The sequence below is a fragment of the Lagopus leucura genome, unplaced genomic scaffold (genome assembly GCF_019238085.1).
Source record: "Lagopus leucura isolate 7727_CA_CO unplaced genomic scaffold, USGS_WTPT01 Super-Scaffold_73, whole genome shotgun sequence".
NCBI lineage: Eukaryota > Metazoa > Chordata > Aves > Galliformes > Phasianidae > Lagopus > Lagopus leucura.
The window spans coordinates 93,218,737-93,241,827 of record NW_024962252.1 but is presented as its reverse complement, the minus strand read 5'-3'; the positions used below and the strand labels follow the sequence as shown (position 1 = coordinate 93,241,827).

At 45.8% G+C, this 23,091-nt stretch overlaps 1 protein-coding gene and 1 long non-coding RNA gene across 3 annotated transcripts in view; one reads left to right on the top strand and one right to left on the bottom strand.

Annotated features, from left to right (window-relative positions):
* The first annotated feature begins 9,457 nt into the window (after positions 1-9,457).
* The window catches only part of STON1 (stonin 1), a 33,087-nt gene continuing 19,453 nt past the window's right edge, over positions 9,458-23,091 (top strand). The window contains exon 1 of the mRNA XM_042876094.1: positions 9,458-9,597. The gene's annotated coding sequence lies outside the window, so the exon portion shown is untranslated. The remainder of the gene's footprint in view (positions 9,598-23,091) is intronic.
* Positions 10,447-23,048, bottom strand: LOC122182657. 2 transcript variants are annotated; one of them, XR_006179905.1, is made up of 4 exons: positions 22,887-23,048; positions 16,968-17,042; positions 10,847-13,451; positions 10,447-10,568 (listed from the first exon to the last, which is right to left on the bottom strand). It is a non-coding gene; the product is annotated as an uncharacterized LOC122182657 (long non-coding RNA). The 2 variants fall into 2 exon arrangements; XR_006179909.1 differs by lacking the exon at positions 22,887-23,048 and adding an exon at positions 18,036-18,826.

Sequence of the window (23,091 nt, the reverse complement as noted above, 5' to 3'; positions counted from 1 at the left end):
TTTTTTTTTTTTTTTTTTTTTTTTTTTTTTTTTTTTTTTGTGCAGTTGTTTTTTTTTTTTTTTCTTAATGAAAATGAACTCTCTCAAGCATCTCAGAAAAGAAAGGGCCATCAGATTTCCACCTCCAAATGAGTTGTGTTGCAAAATATTCTGTTCTTCTGAAAGAGAAGAAGGGACCAAGTCCAAAACAACAAGCATGCCTACTTGGGAAGGAGGCATGGCTCGAATCCATCACTGCTTGAGGATGCTGGGTTGGCTTCTGCACGCACCACAAGTCCTGTCCTGATCTGTCTCCTCACATGCTTCACTTTTATGCTGCCTCAGCATAGAGGCATACCCAGCTCTGTCCCTAGCAAGGGACAGAAACATATTGAAGCTGAACCCTTCCCATTCTGACCTGCCCAAGGTGCTTTTGGTGGAGGACTCAGCCCCTGACCCACCTCTGTTAAATGGACACACAAACCTCACTTATCCCCAGAAGAAAGGAGAAATTTTACATACCTTTGGTTCATTATCAAGTACTGATAAATAATACCCCCCTTGGATTAGCAGATTCACGTCCTGGATTTTAACATTTAATCCCCTAAAGTCATCTCATTAAAATAATCAGCTTGCAATTCAGCCCATTCTAGGAAAGGATGTAAGAGTAGCTTGTCCTGCAGCCCATGTCCTCTGCCCCTCAGAAAGCAAAGGCACAACTTCCCTCCCAGCCCCTCTAGGCCCAGAAGCAGCCTGAAACTGATTTCATGTAGGCAAAACTGAAAGGAGATGTTTTGCAAAGGAAAAAAAAAATATGCATAAGCAAGCTAATTTTCAAATGTGAAATTTGAAAGAGACTATGCCCTACAGGGGAAGAACACTTCTGATCAGTGCTTTTTCAAAAGCAAGCCAGACATGGTTTTGCATCACTTCTTTAAACCAAGTTTCACCACCTTATCTTACTGTAAAGAGCAGAAGCAGGAAGAACTTGCACAATATAGCAGAGACCTTAGACTTGCATTTTTTGTTTTCATATTCCCCTGTGTGTCAGCCTCACACAGTTATTCGCACATAGGCTTGCCCAGCACAATTTAATTCTTACTTGGTAAGCCAGGTCACTGACTGGTAGTTGTAGGGTCTCACATAGTTGGGCTGCCCCATTAAGCATTGTGCTTGGCCTATGTTTTCCTTCCCTGAGTAAGGCTAGGCTCTTTTGTAGCCAAAGACTCAGAGCAAAGCTTCACTGCAGAACACAGTGCTTCCTGGTCTTTGTGCATGGAGGAACTTTTGCTTTTTCCTTCTCAGAAGGAGCGCATCAGAAGAGTTGTGTAAAGGCTTTGCAAGGATAGAGCTGCTGGCAGTACCAGGCAAGCAAAGCCAGGCCCTCCCAAGCTCCATGTGCACGTTCTCGGGGAGCTCCAGGACCCCCAACCTGTACACACCTGGCTGAATGACATCTACATTCCTCTCTGCTATTTGGTCATTTCTTACTTTTCTAGGCTGTCAACAAAACATGCTGTGGTGCAAATCTTAAAATGCACATTCCTGACCACGTACTGATAAAGCAAGCTGTGGGTTTCTGCCAAAGCCTTTTTCTGCCCCCAGGCAGCTGGTTACACACAGCTGGAAACTCCCTGGTAGAGCAACAAGCCCCTAGATGACCTCAGAAGCTGTCCTGTTTCCCATTTGCAGGGACTTTTCCCAGGCGAGTAGTGGATTGAACATGTTCCTAAAGCATAGACGTGAACACATGAAAACCAGCAGCATGGCCAATCAGATGTTTATCCTATGCTTTTGTTCTTCTGGGTGACTTTTCTGGATCTATTTTTGCAAGCCAAGCAAGAAGTCTTTCAGCCCCAGGTCCCAATCCCATAGAGCCACTGTAGATAAGCCTGCAATGGCCCAGCTGCCTCCTGACATGATGCCACCAGGGATGCCCATCGCTAGTGGAGGTGCCTGTGGGACATGCAGCACTGTCACTATGCTCACTGCATATGCATCTGCAGTGCTGCATGTGTGGCCTGGCCTGGTTTGGTCTGGAGGAACGCTTGTCAATGTTGGACTCATGAAAGGAAACAGATTTGTTAATTGTGGCTCAGGGCTCACATCATTGCTATGGGTCATGCTGAACTGGGTAAGAAAGTGCTTAAAACCCAGACCTCACCCTGATATGCTGGTCTGTCTGCTGCAGAACTAAAGCTGTCAGTGGTGGGCACTTGGACAAGATAGACTCTAAAGATGCATCCATACATTCTTGTGGCTAGTGAAATATTGGAGCACCTGGTCACAGAAATACTTGGAAGGCTGGCTCTGGGTTCAGGCTGCTCATATGGTGGGAACCATGTGATTAAGATGAGGAAAAAAACGTCTTGTTTACCCAAGGTGTATAGCATGGCCATAGCAGAGATTCAAGGTGCTTTAATTAATCCACAAAGGAGAGATGAGCAGGGCAATCCCGTCCAAGCACCGTGAGCTCCTTCTTGGCATACATCACTGATTTCTCCATATGGAGAGAAGCAGGGGAGAAGACAAGGGTTTAATTTTAGCCCACAAGTCCTGTGTGTATCTTTCCTTCTTATTTTTATTCTGAACTCCACATAAAAATAGAATTTCCTGCCGCCCGATAAGGGATTCCTGTTTTTCTGTGGGGCCACCTCCTTGGGAAGCTGTGGCTGAGGGGTTATTGATGGCTCTTCAAAGTGCAGCAGCAGAAAGGACAGGATCAACAGTGCTCAGCACTGACATTGTTCCTGCTTTGCCTTAGGGGAAAAAATATATATATAAAGCTGTTGTACCCCCTACTCTCCAGATAAAATACAACCAAATTTAGCATTTCCGGAACTCTGTTTTGGAAAATCTCTGTTTTGCCTAAATATTTTTAGTAGTGGCATTTGGCTTTGCATCCTTCCCAGGTATATGTTTGCAAAAAAACAGCAAATTCCTCAGGCTCGGAGGAGGTACATCCTTGCCCTTTGATCTGGATCATCAAGGAGCAGATAAACATAAGGTCTAGAAAAAAGAAATCCCTCCCACTCTTCCCACTCCCCACGACAGCTCCCACACTCCTGTCCTTCTGCTGCTTTGTGAAGCGCCCTGGAAAAACTAAACCCTGTGAAGTGTGCAGGGAAACTCAGCTGGCAGCTTGGCACAGCTCCTGCAACGCAGGAGAATCATAGAACCATTAAGGTTGGAAAAGACCAATGAGATTGTCATGCCCAACCACCAACCCAACCCCACCGTGCCCACTGACCATGTCCCTCAGTGCCATATCTCCACGGTTCCTGAACATCTCCATGGACAATGACTCCACCACCTCCCTGTGCCAATGCCTCACTGCTCTTCTGGAGAAGATCTTCCTAATATCCAGCTTGCAAACAGCACCAATGCGGGCTTTTGCTCTCCCACACAGTGACAACCGGCGCTGCGCCGTGAGCACAGATTTGCCTACTCTTCCCCTACCCTGCTGTTTCTATTTCCATCAAAACCACATTTTTAGTTCCCTCGTGGCATATAGGGGACATTTTCATAGTTTTTCCCTGAGAACAGGAAAATTACATCTCAGTTCTCTCAACTGAATCCACTCGCAGAGAAAATCCGAGCCTTCAAAACAGGAGGAAGCATCCTGCTGCTGTGGGAAGTTGCACACTGATGGAAACCCGTCACTTCTCCACAAAATGATGACACAAAAACCCACAGAGCTGACCCCCATGCTGACCCAGCTCATTGCCACTGAGCCTGCAGCTGCTGTTCTGCTTTCTAAAAACAGGTTTTCCCACTACAAAAATTAGAATGGTTGACTTAAATAGCACCAAGGGAGAGCTGCCACTGCATTGCTTTCATGAATAAAGTGAAAATCGCAACGTAAGGTTTGTCATAGCTGTTTCTCTTGTGGCAGTGCTCACAGCCCCAGGATGTGCCCACAACCCTTGCAGATCCCTTCCACCACAGCATATTCTATGGTTCATTGCCCGCCTTTGAATGCACAACACCAGGCACATGGAGCACCAGATCGCTGCTTATAAGCACACCTTGGGCTTTTTCAGACTCAGACTTCTTTGCCTTTAGGATCCGTGGTGCTGCAGAGTAATGAGAAACAGCTTCCTGTCCAAAGCCCATTGGGAGAATTGTAGATGAAATGCACCTCAGCACCTGCAGGGAGACAAATGCAATCGCACCAAACCTTATCACAGTCACCTAAGAACTGAATACTGCATTGATTACACCAGCAAGAAATCACATTCAAATCAAAGCAATGAATGCTATGAGGTCACACAAAAGGCCCTGGATCCTGTCTCTATTTCTGACCAACAGCTTCCCAGGAAAGCAGTGGATGAGGACTAGCAGCTCCCGGGGACCCTGGCAGCCCCTACAAGCTGTGGCTTACGAATATCCGGAGATGGGCATCTAAAAGTCTGACTGTCCACTGAAATTCCCAATTTACAGACAGTTAGGACCTATCAAACAAATAATGAGAGGAGGCAGTAATTTTTGGCTGCATATGCTAGCTTTGAATGAGAGAGGAAAATCACTTCCCCTCTTCCTTCTTCCCAAATGATAGTAATAATAGTAAAAAAAAACAATAGGAAGAGAAGTTTCTCCTTTCTTCACTTTTTGATAAAAATAACCCAGAGGAAATTAAAAAAAAAAACAAAAGATATAGCAAGGAAAACATTCTTGTCCCATGTTGAGATCAGGCAGCAGGATGCTGGATGCAGCTGAAGCTTCTGACGCTTTACCAAAGCTCCTGCCCCAAGCTGAACCCAGCACAGCTTCCTGGGCGATGCTGAGCCAGGCAATGATGGAGCAGTATTTGCCTTCCTCCCCCCCCGTGCCAAGAATATTCCTATCCCTTAAGACATCCCAGCTATGGAGGGGCTGTTGGGCCTCTGGGTGATGCATTTTTCTCCTCGCATAACCTCTCCCTTGACAAGCAAAGGGCTCTGCAATTACTCTCTGAGTAGTTTAAAAAATAATAATAAAAAAAAAAGATTTGTTTTAATAACTTTCCTGCTTGTGCCTAGCAACAGTGGGCTGCTCCCACAAAGCTCCCACAAAGACATTTCAAGTATGCATTTGGTTTCCAGGAGGGTGGCATCATATAACAGGGGGAGTGCAAAGCATCCCATAGTTTCACCCTGCTGCACAGTCAAGTGTGAGAGAGCTTCCCACCCTACAGACCAGCCCAGCGATGGGGATTCTGTGTTTGATACACCCCCAGCATCAGTGACACCAGTTTATATGATGGCTGTGCTTTGCTTCAGTCAGGTCTACTTGTTCCACACTGTCTTGCCCCTGGAGGGGCAGATGTGTGTCATTTTCCTTTCACAGGATGCTGCACAGCCTTATCTAAATATAAACAACCTGGGAATACGTGGGGGATTATTGTCTGGGTGAAAAAAAAGTAAAGCAAACAGATCTTAAATGTGTTTTCCCCTGCCATTTCTGGGACAGCAACATATTTGGGATCAGCCTCCCAAGTTCCCAAAAAATGTTACTCATCCATCAGCAAAAACATCCCGCGAAGCCTGATGTAGAGTAGCCCAAGCATGCCTGGCTGCCCCTCCCTAAAAACCACTGCAAAGGCCAACATCCCCAAGCATTTGAGAAGATGTTGTAGGAGTAATGGAAACAAGCAGCCACTAAGATAAATCTTACAGCCAGCAGCTGAGCTTGGCGTCATTCCCTTGGGAAATATGAGGAGCAATGGGCAGACATCTCAGCACATCCCTCAGTGTGCATTCTAGAGCTAACGTTGCCAATTGCCCAGGGTTTGCTGCAGCCTCCCGCAAGGCTGCAAAGCTGTATTTCAGCCTCACAGTCCCAGCTCTTCTCCTGCACTGCAGCGTCCATCAGGGTGAGTCTGGAAAAGCAACAGGAAGGCCAAAGCCAATACCTTGGGCAAGAGCAGTGCTGGGAGAGAAGAGCTGAGCTGACAGCACTAGTGTTGAACAGGGAGCAGCTGATTTGAAGCCCAGATCTAAGTCTTGACATGGGCAGAGAAATGCCAGGCTGATGGGAATGCCATGGCTCAGAGAAAGTGGTATCACAGGATGTGCAAGATGCCCTGCTCCACGTCATTGCCTTCTTCTCATCCTATATCTCCCCACCCCTGGGGTCCACAGTGGGAAGAGCAAAGCCTGGCCACAGGTTTTACATCCTAGATGTCCTTCCCAACACCTCTATGTTTTTCTCCACCGCCATCTCCTTGCCAGGAAGCTCAGAGACTTGTCAGGCCCAATGTGCTCTGGTGTTCTACAGCCAAGCAGTGTGCAATCAAATCAGGCCTGGTTCTGCCTCAGTCTCTCCTCACCACGAGTGCTGATGTAAGTGTAGCCAGTACTCAGTTTAACAGCTGATAGAGTCAATTAGCATGGCTAATCACATGAACCATCACTACATTACCAACAGTTAATGACACCTTGTGAAATTCTTGCATAATAACCTTCGAAAGGACAGGTATTCGGCCCTGATAGTACTGCATGGCAATTGCAAAGGTCTTCGGGTATTTATGACCCTTATTTAAAAGAGAATATAATCTAAAATGTATGTTTCCCCCAATTACTCTGCTCCACAGAGTACTAAAAGCAGTACCCTGACTCAGCCTATCACATAAACATCCTGCTGCCCCCGAGCAGCCTGATACTGTCTTCCTCCCAGGATGAGGAGCTGAATAATAAGTGACAATCACAGCTCCTGCTGCAGGAAAACAGGAAGCTGGAGTTGTACAACCCCTCTAAACACTGTCCTACCTGCTCCACTCCTCAAACGCAACACAAAATTCTCCCCTTTCCTTTACTGTGGTTTAGCAGCAGCACTGGATGTAAGTTCTGGAAGATACAGATACAGACCTAGTTCACCCCTGTCTGGTGGAAGCAAGGCAGAGAAACATCCCAAATCCTCCCCACCAAGAGACACTCATACTTGAAACTGCCAAAAATGGATGCTCTTATACAGTCTATATGGATGCTCTAACAGTCTATAACTGTTAAATTATCAGAAGTGTAAAGGAGCTGGTGTTGTCAAAGTACTCCAGCTCAAGGTGGTGAAGTGCTAAACCTTGTCAAGAGCTGCCCCGTGCAATTAGGGCAGTCTCATGAGTGTGCATTGTGACCTGCAGTAAGTCTGTTTCCCTCATGGCCAAGTGTAAAAGACTCATCTCACTCCAAGCAATGCTCTGAGAGCAGGGCAGCTTGTTCTCCCCTGGCTGCTGCCACATTTCTGCAGTGACTGGTCCAACTTCACACTGTTTGCTGCTCTGAGATGAGCAAAATTTAGATGTTGTCTCCAAGTTTCCAAACAGTAGCCTTCCAAACAAGAAGCAGGAGAAAAAGGCAGTTTCCAATCTGCTTTTCCTTTATCCCCAAGGTAAAAATATCCCTTGCTGAATACAGCAGTATTTGTCATCACCTAGAAAAGCTCACTTTCCCACAAGCAGGCAGTGGGACCTGCCTTCCTCCGCTCACATGTGCGTGCCACGAAGGCCAGCATCAGGAGGAACAGTGCTTTGGGTAGGTCATGGTCACACAAAACAATGCTCTGCAAAATTCTGAAGTGTGGGAGGAATGTGAGAAGGCTCAGGACAAGGATGTTTATTGACACAGAAGAATATCTCCAAAGGGTTTGAGTCCTATGAGAAAAAAACAGTGAGCCCAAGGCAACACAGCTTGAGCAACTGGTTAGGCTAAATCTGGAAATCCTTACACAGGTGATCATTTTACTTGTTTAAAGTATCAGGAAACCTTTTTCTCACGTTTATAGCAGCAGGAGTTTTCCTAAATAAAGGTTTACAGGTGAAGCTTCAAATAAGTTCCCTAATTCCCTTGTACAGCTGTGTTTCAGAGCAGGATGTGTTTTCCTGTCTGTCTCAAACTCCAGTCTGAGAACAATGCTGCCCTCTACAACATGGGGCAGGAAGCCTTTCAGATTGAGGTCTGTTGGACACCTCTAAGAGGTCTATGGAAGGTGAGGAAAGTCCACCTCTAAGTTGCAGTCTGAAGTGTCAGCAGACATTTGAGAAAGGTTTCCAGCACCAAAACAAATATCCAAAACAAACAGAAAAGCTTTGGGGACAAAAAATCACTGTACTAAGCATATAAATAGCAAGCCTGAGTTAGAGAGAGAGAGACAAGAGGCTCCTTTCTTCTCTCTGTCCCATACCTACCTCCACAGCAGTCTCGGCTGTATGCAAGAGGCAGCTCTGCAGCTGCTGGAATAACACAAGATTAACGCTGCTGTGCATGTGGTCTGCTGCTGGTGAGGAAAAAGTCACCAGATGTCTTTTGTGCAGGCCTCTGAATGGTGCTAGGATGCTTACACCCACCCTTGGAGCTAGGAGTGAGCACACAGCTGCAGAATTGCAAGCACCATTTGTGTCCTGCGCTCTTCTTAGGAGATCCATACTAACAAACCTTTATAAGTGCTGCTTGTTCTTCGTGCATTCGGAAAGGCAGGACACTTTATCCAGACAGAGAACATTGCTTTGCTTTTGCCTGGTGACTGCATGCATGACAAGTCTGCTTAAAAATAAACTGCCCTTCTCTCAAGCACTTTCACTCACCAGGGCTGCAGCTGGGGCAGTCCCTACCCAAACGCTGTGGCTTGGTGCAGGAAGACAAATGCAACTGCCAGCTGTTAGCTAAGAGAACATGCGTGGTTCCTTCTGCTCTTCTGTTTCGTAATCTTACTGCAAACCTTGCTGTTCTGTCTACCCATTGCACTAGGAGGAGCACACACAACAGCTGAGTTTAGATGCACCTTTTAAGCTGGGAAGGAAGAAGAAGACTGCCCTTCCTCTCTGGCCCTGCACACTGATTCCCCAGCATCAGGCTATGCTGTGCTTCTGAGTTTTGGGGGACAGCTTGCAGGGACACAAGGCCTGACCTCCTGAGCAAGAGATATGGGGATGCCAGAGCTCCCTCTGTTGGGAAAAACTCAACTCCATTTTCCCAAGGAAGGCAAATGCACCCATGGCACCTCCAGACTGCAACCCCTTTCCTATTCATCTTCATGGAGTCATAGAACCACTTGAGCTGGAAGGGACTCTTGAAGGCCATCTGGTCCAACTCCCCCGCAATGAACAGAGACAGCTATGGGCAGGTCAGAGCCCCATCCAGCCTCATCTTGGATGTCATCTTCACAAGTCAGGCTTCCCGGGGAAGGGGAGACACCCCAAACAGCATTTCACCAAGCAGCTATGCTGACGGCGAATGACGTATCTGTGGCTGTCTCACCCCATCAGGCTCTGCATGGGGATGCCGGCGTGTGGCTCCTTTCTGATGGGGTCTACAGTGATGTGGCACGGGCAGCGTGGCTGACTGCTAGGTATGGTTCAAATGCTGATAAAAAAGCAGATTTATGCTCGTAAATGCAAAGCAGAAGGCAACACTGTGTGTTCCCTGCCCCTTAGCCAAACAGCCACCCAAACAGTACTTTAACCCAGGCTCTGGGCGTGTTTTGCCTTAAATCAACACAGGAAGCTCCTGACACCCATCCTCCATGTCTGCACCCGCTCGGTGTTGAGGTACAGCTCTGCCACGCGCTTCCTTCTCCGCATCATCATTATAGCCACCCTGGGCATCAGCATCCTTGTGACCTGGAGGCTTCTCTGGACGCCAGGAGGTAATGCTCACAGCGAGGCCGAGCTGCTCCACAGCACAGGAACAGCTCTCACCGTGGGGCCCTGCGTCTTTATGTCCTCAGAGGGGATCTGTATCTCAGGGGTGGGGGAACGAGGTGTCAGGCTCAGGAAGTAACTCAAGAAAGCTGTGCTATGGGGAAATAGGAGGGAACGAGGCTCTGCTTCTCTGGGGAAGCTGGAGGGGGCTGCGTGAACTGGATAATGCATCTGCTGCCTGCATAATGCATGCCCCCCTCCAGTCCCTACAAACGCTGGGCAAAGCCATGGCTGTATTTTGCAAGTGTTTTGGGTCTGGGTGCATTGAAGATTACCTCAAGCTAGCTTCCAGCATTGCTGCATTCTTTTCCTGCATTCCTGGAGTCCTTTCTCCATAGTTTTGAGAAGGGCTTATCTTCCCTGCCCGAAAACATCCCTAAACCAGAGGAAAATATTTAACTTCCCAAGGACACAGAGGAAACCATCAAAATAATGTTCCTGGCAGGGCTGCCAAATGCAAGTTTGTGGTACTAAACATACATCACAAGGAACATATTAATCTCTGCCTTGATGTGAGCCTTAAGCCTGGAATGGCCTCATCACATCCACAATAAGAAGATAAAAAGTAAGGAGCATAGCTGAAATTTGACAAATTCAAAGCAACTGTCAACTGTCCTTTTATTTGCTTTCACTCTTCATGTGCTTTTAGCTTTTTATTTGCTTTTTCCTTTTCATCTTCAGGAGAAAGAACTTTACATGCCAAAGTGATGCAGGAAGCTAAGCCATGCGGACTCCTAAATCACTTCTAGCCACAGAGAAAGATCTCTTATTTTGGCATATGTTTAATATCCAATGTTTAACTCTCAATAGATCCAAAAGGGCTTGTAGGGGGGCGTGTATTTATATTTGCAAACCAATTCATGACTCCTTCATCTCTCTGAACACTTCTGATTCTACTTGCTCTGCAAGCTCATCTCTGTTGAAAGAGAGAAGTTAAAAACAAAAACATGGGTTTAGCAGAGAACAAGATCTGTAGCACAAAGCAACTGTTTCAATCACCACTCAAAATCTGTAGCTTGGGAAAAGCACAGTCAGGGCATCCGTGTGCTCTCAGTCATAGGGAGCCACTCAGAGAGCTCAGGAACAGAATCCATCATGCCTTCTGACCCCATGAGATAACAGCACTAACTGGAAGGAGAGCCTGCCCACAGCATCTGGGGTGCTGACTCATGGTCACAGCAAGGCTTCCCTCACCTCCTGTGTTTGTGTGGTGTTCCCAGGTGACATGGCCCCCAAGGCGGAGGAGGATTTCACTCTGACGCTGGACACCTTCCTCCATGTTCAGCAGCTCAGGAAGAAAAGCCTGAGAGCTTTCTGCAGCCGGTCAGGCAAAGCCACCATGCTCCAGACAAGCCGTGAGGAGAGAGCTCATCTGCTCTCCAGGGTGAGGGTGAGCACCAAGCTGAATTTCCTCTACTGCCAGGTGCCAGCAACAGGGGTGGAGGGATGGCAGCAGCTGCTGGAAGAGCTGGAAGAGAAAGAAAATGGGACGCTCCCAGCACTGCTTCCCTACCCTCAGCAGCACACTCTGCAGACAGAGCTGGGCAGGCTCAACCTGAGCACGATAGAAGCTGTGATAGGGTCCTACACCAAAGTGCTCTTTGTCAGGGATCCTTTCCAGAGGCTGGTCGCTGCTTACCTGCAAAGCATGCACAGAAGCTCTTCCTTCAGCAATTTTGTCCAGGAGGCTTTAGACACGGGGATGCAAAATGCCGGCACAGCCTGGAAACCACTCGTCAGCCTGTGCCTGCCCTGCCTCATTCAGTACGACTATGTGCTGATGTTTGGCTTCCTTAGGCAGGAGCTGGGCCACCTGCTGCAGCGCACCAGGCTGAAGGCCAACACCCACCTCCTCGAGCTCACCGATCAACACGTGCTGTGGACTTACAGCTGGCTGTCCAAGAAGCTGCTCGGCGAGCTGTCCCTCCAGCAGAAGCAGCAGCTGGCTCATTTCTACCGCTGGGACCTTTCTGCTTTCCCATTTTCTCATAGCTTGCTGTCGGACCATCTCAGCACTCCAGAAAGCTTGTAGGAATGCTCCATCTGGAGGGAACATTTCAGAGAGCATTAATTCAAGTGCTGTGAACTAGATGAACTCTTGAAGACCGTTGCTCCATGCTGTGTGATTGTCCATGCCACAGCTCCAACTGAAAGGGAAGATAATTGAGATTGACCATTGCTGGGGACAAGGTGTCAAGGCCCTTTACACTGCTGAGTTGCATTACAAAATGCAGGACCAAGCCCTGGAGAAACACACGGCTTCGGGATGGCACTGGAGCATAGAAAACTGCACATCCACTGTGGTGGATTGAATAGCTTTCAACAAACCCAGCATTTGGGGGCATCCTCATGGGCGCTGAATGCACTCCTATTTGTAGTCTGGGCACTCTCTTCCTTTTGGGCCAAGAGCATTGGCAATGGCTTCTTTGTGACGAGCCTGCTCACACAAATGAAAACTCCTAAAGCAGCACAGCCAGCATCTGCCTACTCTACGCAAACCGGTGAGATGGCACTGTGTCAGACCTCCTAGGGAACTGCTGATGGTGTTCCCAGCCCTGCTGTGCTGTGAGAAGGCCAGGCCTGCCCCAAGATTCAATCACACTGCAGGGCAGCCCCTAGCAGCCATTGTCTTCTTCAGACTCAATCACAGTGCTGGTCCATCCTCACCAGCCAACAAGGGTCCTTTCACCTTTCCACAAGTTCCCAGACATATACAATTCCCTTACTTTCAACAGAACTAAGCATTGCCTTGAAAAGGTAGCAAGGCCATAACATTAAAGCCAGAGACTGAACCTAGGGAGCACCCAGAGCCAACCCATCCCTCAACTTTGCCCTTGTCCTGTCCCTCACCCAAGTGGGTATAAATCACCTCAGGAATAACAATCAGTAACATTTCATTCCTCCCAGGTCCTTTCTCTGATGTCCTCTGGTGTTCAAAAGATGAGAGAAAGACATGAAAGGAATAAGCTGAATGTGTCGAATGAATCAGTCTTTTGTTAGAAACCTTAGCATCTCTAGTTTACATCTTTAATCAGAGAAGACAAGATAGCACATCAACTAAAATTCCATCAAGTCCCCAGCATAGCCCTAGGATTGCTGTAGACAAAGCCATCCTCTTTAATTTAGGATAAATCAACTATTGGTCACATTTTAAGATCTCCCTCTGAACCACTGCCATTACATATGTAAGACCTTCATCACAGTGAGCTAATGTCAAAATTCCTGCTTATCTTTCTCTTTGTAGTGGTGTGTGCTGAGGGCTCATAGAAGGCTCCAGCCCTCAGTGTCTCTCATACCCTTTTGCATCTCCACTTGAGGACTGTTTGTCCAGGTTCAGTGCTTTTAAGTCCTTTTTGGACTAAGAATAGGTGATAAGGTGATAATTCGCTCCCAAGTTTTGTTTATTTGTTTAAAAAAACCAACAACCCCAATACAATAACCAGGCAATTTCATACTGTCTTGCAGTGAGTGTCTCCCATCCTTGCAGCAATTCCAAACGAAATTTGTAGGATTTTCAGTTACATCTAGATAACATTATTTTCCACTTACTCTTCATTTGAATCTACAGCACAGCTATGATCTGGCTGCAATCTTCTCTCCTAGAGGAAACAGAGACTGAGAAATGAAATGTGAAAATTCCATGAATCACAGTAGTTGAGCCACCTGAACATGGATTGTTTTCTTCCATTACAGTCCTACTGCCTTGTAGTCCTTCTGCTATAAGCTTATTTTCACAGAGAGAGTTTGCTCCTCAAGCTTTCCTTTCACACGTGCACACAGTATGGCTTACAGAAGGGAACTGTAAAGAGGAGAAAAAAAGTTGCAGTAAGCAACTCTGTTTAGCCTTAAGTATAGTGAACTCATGCTGTATATGCAGGCCTGCTATGTAAATATATACATGAGTACATAGCTGCAGAGAACAGCACTGATTGAAGCAGCTGAAGAACACGTTGATTTAATACTACAATATTTTAATATTGAATTATTAATATAATATTAGATTAATAATTACTTGATAAATTATTAATTATTATTAAATTATTATATTTAATAGTTATGTTTAAAGGCAGAGTAAAACAGCAAAGGAAGCAAAACATGAAAATTCAGATGCAAGATCTTGGTACTTCAGATAGGGGGAAGTAATACTGCTGAAAGTGTTAACCATAGTAGTGTCCCTACTGCCAAGGAAAGGCAATGAGAACCTCAGGAGAAGACAGTATGCAGAGGGAGGCTTGCAGACTCTGTTAGAGATAGAGATTTTGGCACAGCAAAGTTATTTCAGTTCTCTCTACTGAACAGAGTGGCAGTGTGCAGGCTACTTCTGTTCCTGTTTACAATAAGGAGCAGTACTCATTTTTCTGGGAAAGAACAGAAAAGCGCCCTGAACCCAGAATAAAGCCAGTGTGACAAAACCCAACTACTCTGATTGCATGCACTGTTTCTTTTATCATGCATTTACACAAGCATTGAGCAGTTAAAGGCCTGCAGGTCTTGCAGGTGTACCCTGGATGAATAAGCAGCCTTGTTTTTTGGGCAGTCACAAAGAGCACACACAGAATCCTGTTGGGATGTCTCCAAACGTGGGGATTCTGTACATCTCAGGCTCTCAAGTGTACAAGTTCCCTTTTAGTGAGCAGCACAGAACCTTCATGATGAAGAGCCCAAGGCCTTGGACAAATGCTCTTATCCACATAAACATCCAAACAAGGTTACATTCATTATACATTTTTGTTCTTTTCTGCACGAGAACAAACAAACAGTGATGACTTCAGAGTTCTCAGTCCTCCATTCCTGGCTAAATCCTTACTTTTCATCTCTAAACCCTTCACCTTTCTGTTGAGTACAGCTTGGCACCTTTGTACAACTCCTGTGTTCACAGTGTGGTGTAACTGCATTTCCTGGTAGATGAAACCATTTACTCATACAGACAAATGCATGTGCTGTTAAGTACAGGACATGAATTTGCTGATAAAGCAGCTGTGAGGAGCACGTACACACAGTCCTATATGAGGAAGCTCTGTACTCTATGCTCACAGAGACAGATATTAGACTGACTGCTCTGAGGATTCTCCACAAACATTCCTTAACCCACCTCCATGATCTCACAGCTTTATTACCTCCTTTTCTCTTTTTCCCACCCCAGATCTTCTGCAGCAATTCATAGGACAGAAGAAATTGCTGTCTCATTGATGGGCTCCATATCTTGAGTCCCAGCCCCAATTTGACAGGCTGAGAAGACAAAGGCTCCCTTTCCCTTCGGCCACTACTAAGAAAACATCTCTTTCAGAAAATGTCATTTTCAAAGAAGTCTCATTTCAGTGATAGTAGAGCTCTGCACCTCGTGTTAAAGTACTAAATCCTGCCGCAGCATCGCTGGAGTTGGATTATACTGACATCTAGAGTTAGCAAAGGAACAGTACTGCACTAGCTAGGTAAGGACGTGCAGATGCCTGATGAGACATCTCAGTGTATCAGACATCCCTGTGTTTATTACCTTTATTTGCAGAACATCTTTGTGATTGCTAGTGCACAAAGTACATAAGTTCTTTGTACTAGTTTCCTCTGGATTCACAACCCTGTGCCTGTTGCACAGTTAACTGTGGGTCAAATTGGTTTTCATAGCCAGCCTAAAATTTCTCACTGGGTACCCAATGAAAATCTGCAAATGCACAAGCTAAAGAGGATTAATGGTTCATTTAGAAAAGCCTGAGTGCAGTGTGATCTCTAACATGGTGAAAATAGTAATACTGCTTCACATACCTGTCCTATATCTGTGTCTGGATTCAGTCTGGTGCCAGAATCCATAACAATGCATGAATGTACTGAGAGACAGAAATAAAGGATAAATCTGCACAGCTGATGAAACTGGCGCACTGTGCTTTCATATAAGGAGGAGCAATATATCTGTCCACCTCTACCCACACTTGGCCAGTGCTCAACAACTTATGTCAAGCTCAATTGCTCGTGCTATCTTTTAAACTGAGTTCACCCTTAATGTAAAACAAAATAACTTTTTTCCCCTGGAGATTGATTGGAACCAGCACAGACTGGGTCCAAGCTGCCAGGAGCAATGCTCTGTACCTGAGCATAACCCATTAAGGCATAAGGTCAGATTCTAATGAATTGTCTTATTTCTTCTTCCTTTCTAAAAGATTCCAGTGCTATTTTTACTTAATTCTGATACATTGCTGTTCCTTTCTGCTAAGGCAGTGCTGCCATCTCTCACATAAGCAAATCCCATAACTAGGAAATGGACAGAAGGCCACACTGGACCAATGACAGAGCTAGGGACAGGCTGACAGCCAGTGCTCACTCCCTATGAATGTTTTCTTGATCCAAACAGAAGGCCATTTCCCTGCTGACTCCCTCATTGCTGTCACCTGTCAGACAATCCATCTCAACCTCAGAGCAAGCAGCACCGTAACTGAAATAGCAGAATGGCTTCTCTTTGTTAGTTTGAAGCAATAGCCAAGGTCAGGAATTCTAGACAGGAAAAACAAACAACAGAATCAGATTTCATTCCACAAACAGTCAAAAGAAATACCACCACATCGCAACTTATCAAAATCTTAATGCTCTTATGTTTTATCCCCTCCATCAAGCCCATGCAGAAACGAAAAGCATGAAAAGCTATAAATAGAAATCTGATAAAACTGCCCTATATTCCCAAACCCAATTGAAACTATTTCAGTCATTTTTATTTTCCAGTGAATCTCAGGGCTGACGGTGACTATTATGGACTCACTCCTACAAATCCAGTAGCAAATCCTTTGCTTTTTGAATGCAGTTAAATATTTCTTGGAGGTCATGTGTAATGTTTCTAGGTAGGAAAGGACATGTAGCCCTGAATTAGAGCAACAATGGCACTGGGGCTATAAGTCCTCCCAGAATCTCCCTGGATGCAGTCAATGTAACTGAATAAGAACTGCCTCTGCAGTATGAATACTCACTCATCTATAGAGCCCAACCCCATTGCTGACAGGCTAACACAGATCTCACAGGCAATTTTAATCCAGCAAAGTGAATAGGAATTTGAAAACAATTAGACTTCTTTCTGACCAGGACTGAATCCTATCTACAGAAATATAGGTAACTACTTCAGACTTATTTGGTAAAGTTTGTCATAAGCAGGCCCTAGGATCAGTCATAACTTAGGCTTTGGAGACAAGCCCTTGCAAGCTTTGTCTGTTTCACTTGCTCTCTTGCCTCAAACCTCTGCCAATGAGATGCAGAAAGATATATTTGCATTCAGGGGGTGCCAAGGAAAACAGTCTGACAGTGCTCATTTGTCTGCTGACAGAGACAGATTACTTACCTGGTAGTCCCAGGATCCTTTAGGATTGAACTGTTTCATCAGTTCAAGTCTTTTTAAGACGGTCTGACATGCATTCTAAAAACAAATAGAGAAAAGCAATTCTATAAGGCTTGAAAAGACAGCATGTAGTATTAAGAACACTTTAAAGCCTCAAAGAATTTTCTGTTTAAGTCAATATTTCCTTTAGGACTTTGGCACATATATAAAGGAACAAAGTTCAGTAGCAGATGGCTTGTTGAGTAGGAGAAACGTAAACTGAAAAGAATTTTAAAACAGATTATGCTGATAGAAGAGAGGAATCCCAAATACAGCACAGAAGTTCCCAGACCATTTCACAGAATACCTTAAATCCACTTGTTTATACAGTAACGTTACCAACTAGCTGTGGGTCACCCTAACACGTGTAGCAAGGTGAGCTCCTAACAGTGAACAAAATCCTTGCTGAAATTCAGCCTACTCCATCAAGCTGTGCAGAAAAATAAAACCTGCCTGAAATACTTCAGTTTTTTACTTTTGCTTCAAACCTGAGAATGACCAGGACTAAGTTCTCCTTTTCAATGGAAATGTCATATGCCCTATAAATAGATGCCTTGATAACTCCACCCCATGTCAGAGACAACTGTGATGATGCCATTGCTACAGAGACATTTGCTCTAAGCATGTAACACCTAGAGGTCTTTGGCTCCACAGCATAGGCCACAAAGCACCTGCGAGTAACAATATACTGTGCTTCAAGTGTAAGATCTCGTTAATTACTGAGGTAGTCAGCCATTTAAATAGATAATCTGTTCATTCTGAACAATCACAAAGACTCAATTTTATGACTACAGAAATATTGAATGAGAAAGAAAAAATATTAGAACAAAATATGTCCATTTGTTATCTAACACCCCCTGACAGTTATAGAAGTTGTGAGATCCCTTTGCCTGCAAAGCCCTTTCTAAAGTTGTTTTCCTTCAGCAATAGATAAATACACAGCAAGTTATCATCTTCTTGAGCCCCAGCTTATGATCCAGTAGCCTTAATACTTGGTGTCAGTACATGGATGCTCATTGCATTGATACCCACACTGACAGATCCAGCTGTTGGGGAGGTATTTGGGATAGCGTTCATGATGGTCTAACTGAAATAAATGTTGAAGGTGGAAATTCTCAGCAACCTGCTAGCAATCTGCAGAGCAAAGAAAAACAATTTCTAAGCAGCTCTTTTATAGAGGAGCACGATCATTCACTGCCTACACTGCCAGGGTTCACACTGCAACTTCCATCCTCTTCCAGTGAAAAGTTTCTCTTTCCTTGGAGACTCAGTTGACCTCATGTCTACATGGGGCAAACTTAGCAATTTTCTGGCTAGTTTTCAAACACAACATGAATACATGTGCACACTTTTGCCAAAACAACGGGCATTCACTTCATTATTGTGAGACCAAGTTCTTCTCTCAATTACAAGAGTATCAGAGGATTAAGAGCCCCATTAGATTCCCTTTTATTTCCATGCAAAAGCATGGTTGTTCTTAGGCCTTTTCACCTATTAAGATATTAAAGAATATAGAAAAATGCAATGTGACAAATATACCCAAATGCACAAACTGTACTTTCATGGGACGACAACAAATTGCTGTAAATAAAGACTGTAACCATAACCTGCATTACAAGTAAAGATGAGAATTCTAATTCTCCTGCTCAGATGCAGTAGTACTTTGAAAACCCAGCTGTTGAAACAGTTAAGAGGAATTAATTATCATTTGTTAACCTAGATGTGCACCCAGCAGCAGTGTCAAGCTGCCTGAGACAGTGCTACAGATTGAGTGTAATCAACTCTTTGAAAGGGTAGATAGCAGCAGGACAAGGAGAAATGGTTTTAAGTTGAGGGAGGAAAGATTTAGGTTGGATGTCAGGGGGAAATTCTTTACAGAGAGAGTAGTGAGGTGCTGGAACAGGCTGCCCAGAGAGGCTGTGGATGCCCCATCCATCCCTGGAGGCCAGATTGGATGGGGCCCTGGGCAGCCTGGGCTGCTATGAAATGTGGAGGTTGGTGGCCCTGCATGTGGCAGGGGGGTTGGAGATTAATGATCCTTGAGGTCCCTTCCAACCCTGGCCATTCTGTGATTCTATGATCTCCCATGTAACCCATGTACTGCACATGGCTCCTTTGATATTACACTGCCCCCATATTGCCTCCATGCACAAGAAGAGGCATACCATGAATGATGAGCCCCATTTTACAGCCCTATGCTGAACTGAGACAGCAGCACAACCTTGCTGCCCTCCAAAAATACACTTCCATTGTTCCAAACAAGTGTCACACTGATGCACATCTGACCATAATTGTTCTGTATGCCAAATTGTTCTAAACATGTCCTATGCATAGACAAAGTCATGCTTCTGTAAATAATCCTACAAGATACACCCAGCTACACTACAGAGCCCAAACACCTGTATGCCCCCTACAAGTAACACTCACCACCTCTGTACAATGCACACTGAAATATGTGCTCCTCCTTACAGCAACCACATAGCTCTACGTAATGCCTCGACACATAACCTCAGTGTAACAAGTGGAACTCCATTCCACAGTCACAGCACTGAGATGCACATTGTACAGACCAATAAATGACTGAGACCACGTGCTCCACTCTCATTCTTTTGCTGCTCAGAGCTCCTGCCATCACTTTCACATCTTTTCTAGGCAGCAGCAACAGCTTTTGGCAATAAAGATTCGGAGAAAAAGATTTGGAGAAGAGGATATGTTGCTTATAGACTTCCCCAAGAAATCAGATAATACTTTTCTAAGGAAAAAGGATGTTCCTGATGCTTCCTAAAACACCAAGCAGTTCACTTACCTCCTGCTTAATCACCTCAGGGTTTTAGCAGAGCACCTTCTTTATTCTACAGAGCACTGAGGTTGCATTAAGTCATTGAAGCCCCTTGCCAGCTGGCCTTACCACATGGAAGCAACACTGCAATATCCAGGCTTGCCAACCCACCAAATACAGCCTGCCTCAGGTGGATGTGAAGGAATCTGTTGAGAAATGAATCTGACCAGGGAAACCCAGAGCTTACCCCCAGCCCAGGTCTCCCTTCCCTTGGAAAGACTCTAAGTTCAGGCTTAGAGAAGGGATCTCCATCTCCTACCATCATGACGATAAAATGTGAAATGCTCACCAGTACAAAGCATTACAATTTAACGTAGAATTTGCCAAACAATTAATATTCGGCTTGCTCCCTTGCTCCATCTAGCTGAATCAAAGAATTTTGTGCCAGTCTAAAAGTAAAATGGAACCTTTCCTTTTTTTTAGAAAACGTGCTCCTTCTTTATGTATAATACACTCCAGTGATCATATTCTCACTTTAATAGGCAAGGCTGCTGTTTTCAAAAATGTAGGGTAATTTCTAAACAAACAAAATAGATTTGGCCCAGGTTCCTACACCTCTGAGCTTTACAGAAACCAGTGCCTGCTGTTGCATGAGGATAGTGTTGCAGCCCTGTGAGTGTGTACAAAGAAGTTTTTTGTCTCAGAAGTTGCTTGAGAGGCCTGTGGGAGACTCTAAAGGACTCCCTGCTGCCTACACGTGGTTGCCAGGGGCAACGAAGATAAGGAGAGGGTCCCAGCTCGTGTTCTGCTTCTGAGATAGATGGAAGTGACCCTAAGATGAGGGGCCCTGGCTGCACAGGAGTAGATAAGGCTGCGCTGTAGTGTTGAATGTGCAAAACATGTTGTTATCTTGTGAAAATAGAGAAAGCCCAGATCATTTATAAGGACTTCGCAAACAAAGGACTACTGCCTTTTTATGCCTTTTGGCCCATTTTCGCCTGAACCCTTTTGTGCCTTTTTTCGTTGTTTGCCTTTTTGCTCAGAACACCCCATCGCTGACTGAGAAGTTGCACTCCCCATCCCTGCTGCCTTCCAGATTCGTGCAATGTGAAACTGCAGTGGTCACTATCTCTGCATTCCTATAATGAACCCTTGCTTTTATTTTCTGTCTTTTCACTATTGCTTTCTTCTCCCTCCCCCCTCCCCCCCCAATCCCCAAGCCTAACTATCCAGGAATATATGATAAACTGGTTGGGCGATAATGACTTGCCTTACTGTGGGCATATATATACATGTACACATATATATATATCATTAATCACCTCCCCTGCAATAATTGGAGCAAGTCTACTTTGCAACAAGCACAGTCACCCGGGCTGCTCATCCAAGGCAGCCCCTGCATACTGTCCCAGGTCCTTGTCACTGCACCAAAATAAAGAAATCCCCGTGGTTTTTATAAACAGCCTTTATACGACTCCTCATGTGAAGTTTGAGCAGTGAGTCTGAACTATGTACATGGAGATGGCTCCTTGAAAAATCACCCGGCCTGCTTTATAACATTGGTCTTCATGCCAGGGAAGAATCCAGGTAAAGCTGCAAGAATGGAGTGTCCTGCCAAAAATTCATGGCAGGAGAGTCAGCCTGGCCCCCATCTCCTTGCTGAGGAACAGCTGCTCTTCTTGTCTTGGTACCCCTTTCAGGAGCTTCCCTTTGAGTCAGAGCTGTGACCCCAGCCACATCACTCCTATCAAAGGTGATGCAGTGTGAGTCACCCCTTCTCTAGTTCCTTTTTTGAGTGCTGTTTACTTCAGATGGTCTGGACACCGTGTGTGCACATGGGGATAAGTGTGTGGAGGGGCTAATGGTGAGATCCGTGCATGACTCAGTGAGAAGGGCACCCCATATTGACTGGGGACACTGGAGGAACATCCAAACCCACAGTGCTGCCCTGTGTTTTGAGGAGGTCTCTCTGCTCCAGCTCTGCCACAGGCTGTGAGGTGTGCATGGTGCCTCGGCAACAGCCTCCACACAAACTTGTGCATGGAGATGGGGGATGCACTGTGCACTCCAGCATCTCCAGGGCATGCCTATGGAGGCCTCAGGCAGCCACCTCGCTCAGCCCAGAGCTCATTGCCTGCATGACACAGGCAATACATTTTAACTCCTGATTCCACTTCAACTTCCCGTTCCATTTCCAGTTTGGGTTATATTTCCTCTTCTGGTTTAATTTCCACTTCTGGTTCATCTTCTACTTTTGGCTTCATGTTCCACTTATGGTTTTGGATTCATTTTTGCTCCAATCCGCTTTTACTTCTGGTTCCACTTTCAATTCCGGTTTCTCATTTACTTCCACTTCCAATTGTGGTTACACTTCTGGTTCTGCATTTCCTTCCCTTTTCACTTCCAGTTCCACGATCACTTCCGGTTCTAGTTTACTTTGAGTTACATTTCCACTTCTTGTTTCACGTCTGCTTCCATTACATTTGTACTTCCAGTTCCTCTTTTGTTCTGTGTTCACTTCCGGCTCTGAGGTCACTTCCGGGCAGCCATTCACTCTCACTCCTTCAGTCAGGGTTTGGTTCCACTTCCACTCGCACGTTTTCTTTAGGTTCCACATCTCCTTCCAGCTGCAGTTTTACTTCTGGCTCAGTGCCCACTTCCAGTTCACAGTCTGCTTCTGGTTACATCTGTATTTCTGCTTCCACTTCTCAGTTCACCTCCGATTTTGAGTCCATTCCAGTTCCTGTTCCGCACCAGGCTGAAACATCCCAACCTGACCTGAGCCCTGCCAGGTCAGCCTGAGATGTGCTGTGCTGAGCTGAGCTGTGCTAGGTCACGACGAGCTGGGCTGTGCTAAACCAAACTGAGCCCTGCTGGGCCAAGCCGAGTTGTGTGAATCCACGCTGAGCCATGCCAAAATGCGTCTAACTGTGCTGAGCAGTGCTGAGCCATGCTAAACCATGCTGAGCTGTGCAGCTAAGAGCCATGCCAAACCGTGCCATGCTATGTCGAGCCAAACCTCGTAGAGCTGTGCTGGGCCATGCCGAATCATGCTAAGTTGTGGCATGCCGAGCTGAACCTTGCTGAGCTGCGCTGAACCATACCTAGCCATGCTGAACGGTGCCAAACGCTGCTGTGCCATGCTGGGCTGAGCCGAGCCGCGCTGTGCCGAACTGCGCCGTGCTGTGTCAAGCAGAACTTTGCCGAGCCGTGCCATGCCACCCCATGCCGGGCCAACCTTTCCTATCGAAGCTACCCCAGTTCCAGCCGACCCGACCCGACCCCGCCCCACCCGAGCCGTGCCGGGGC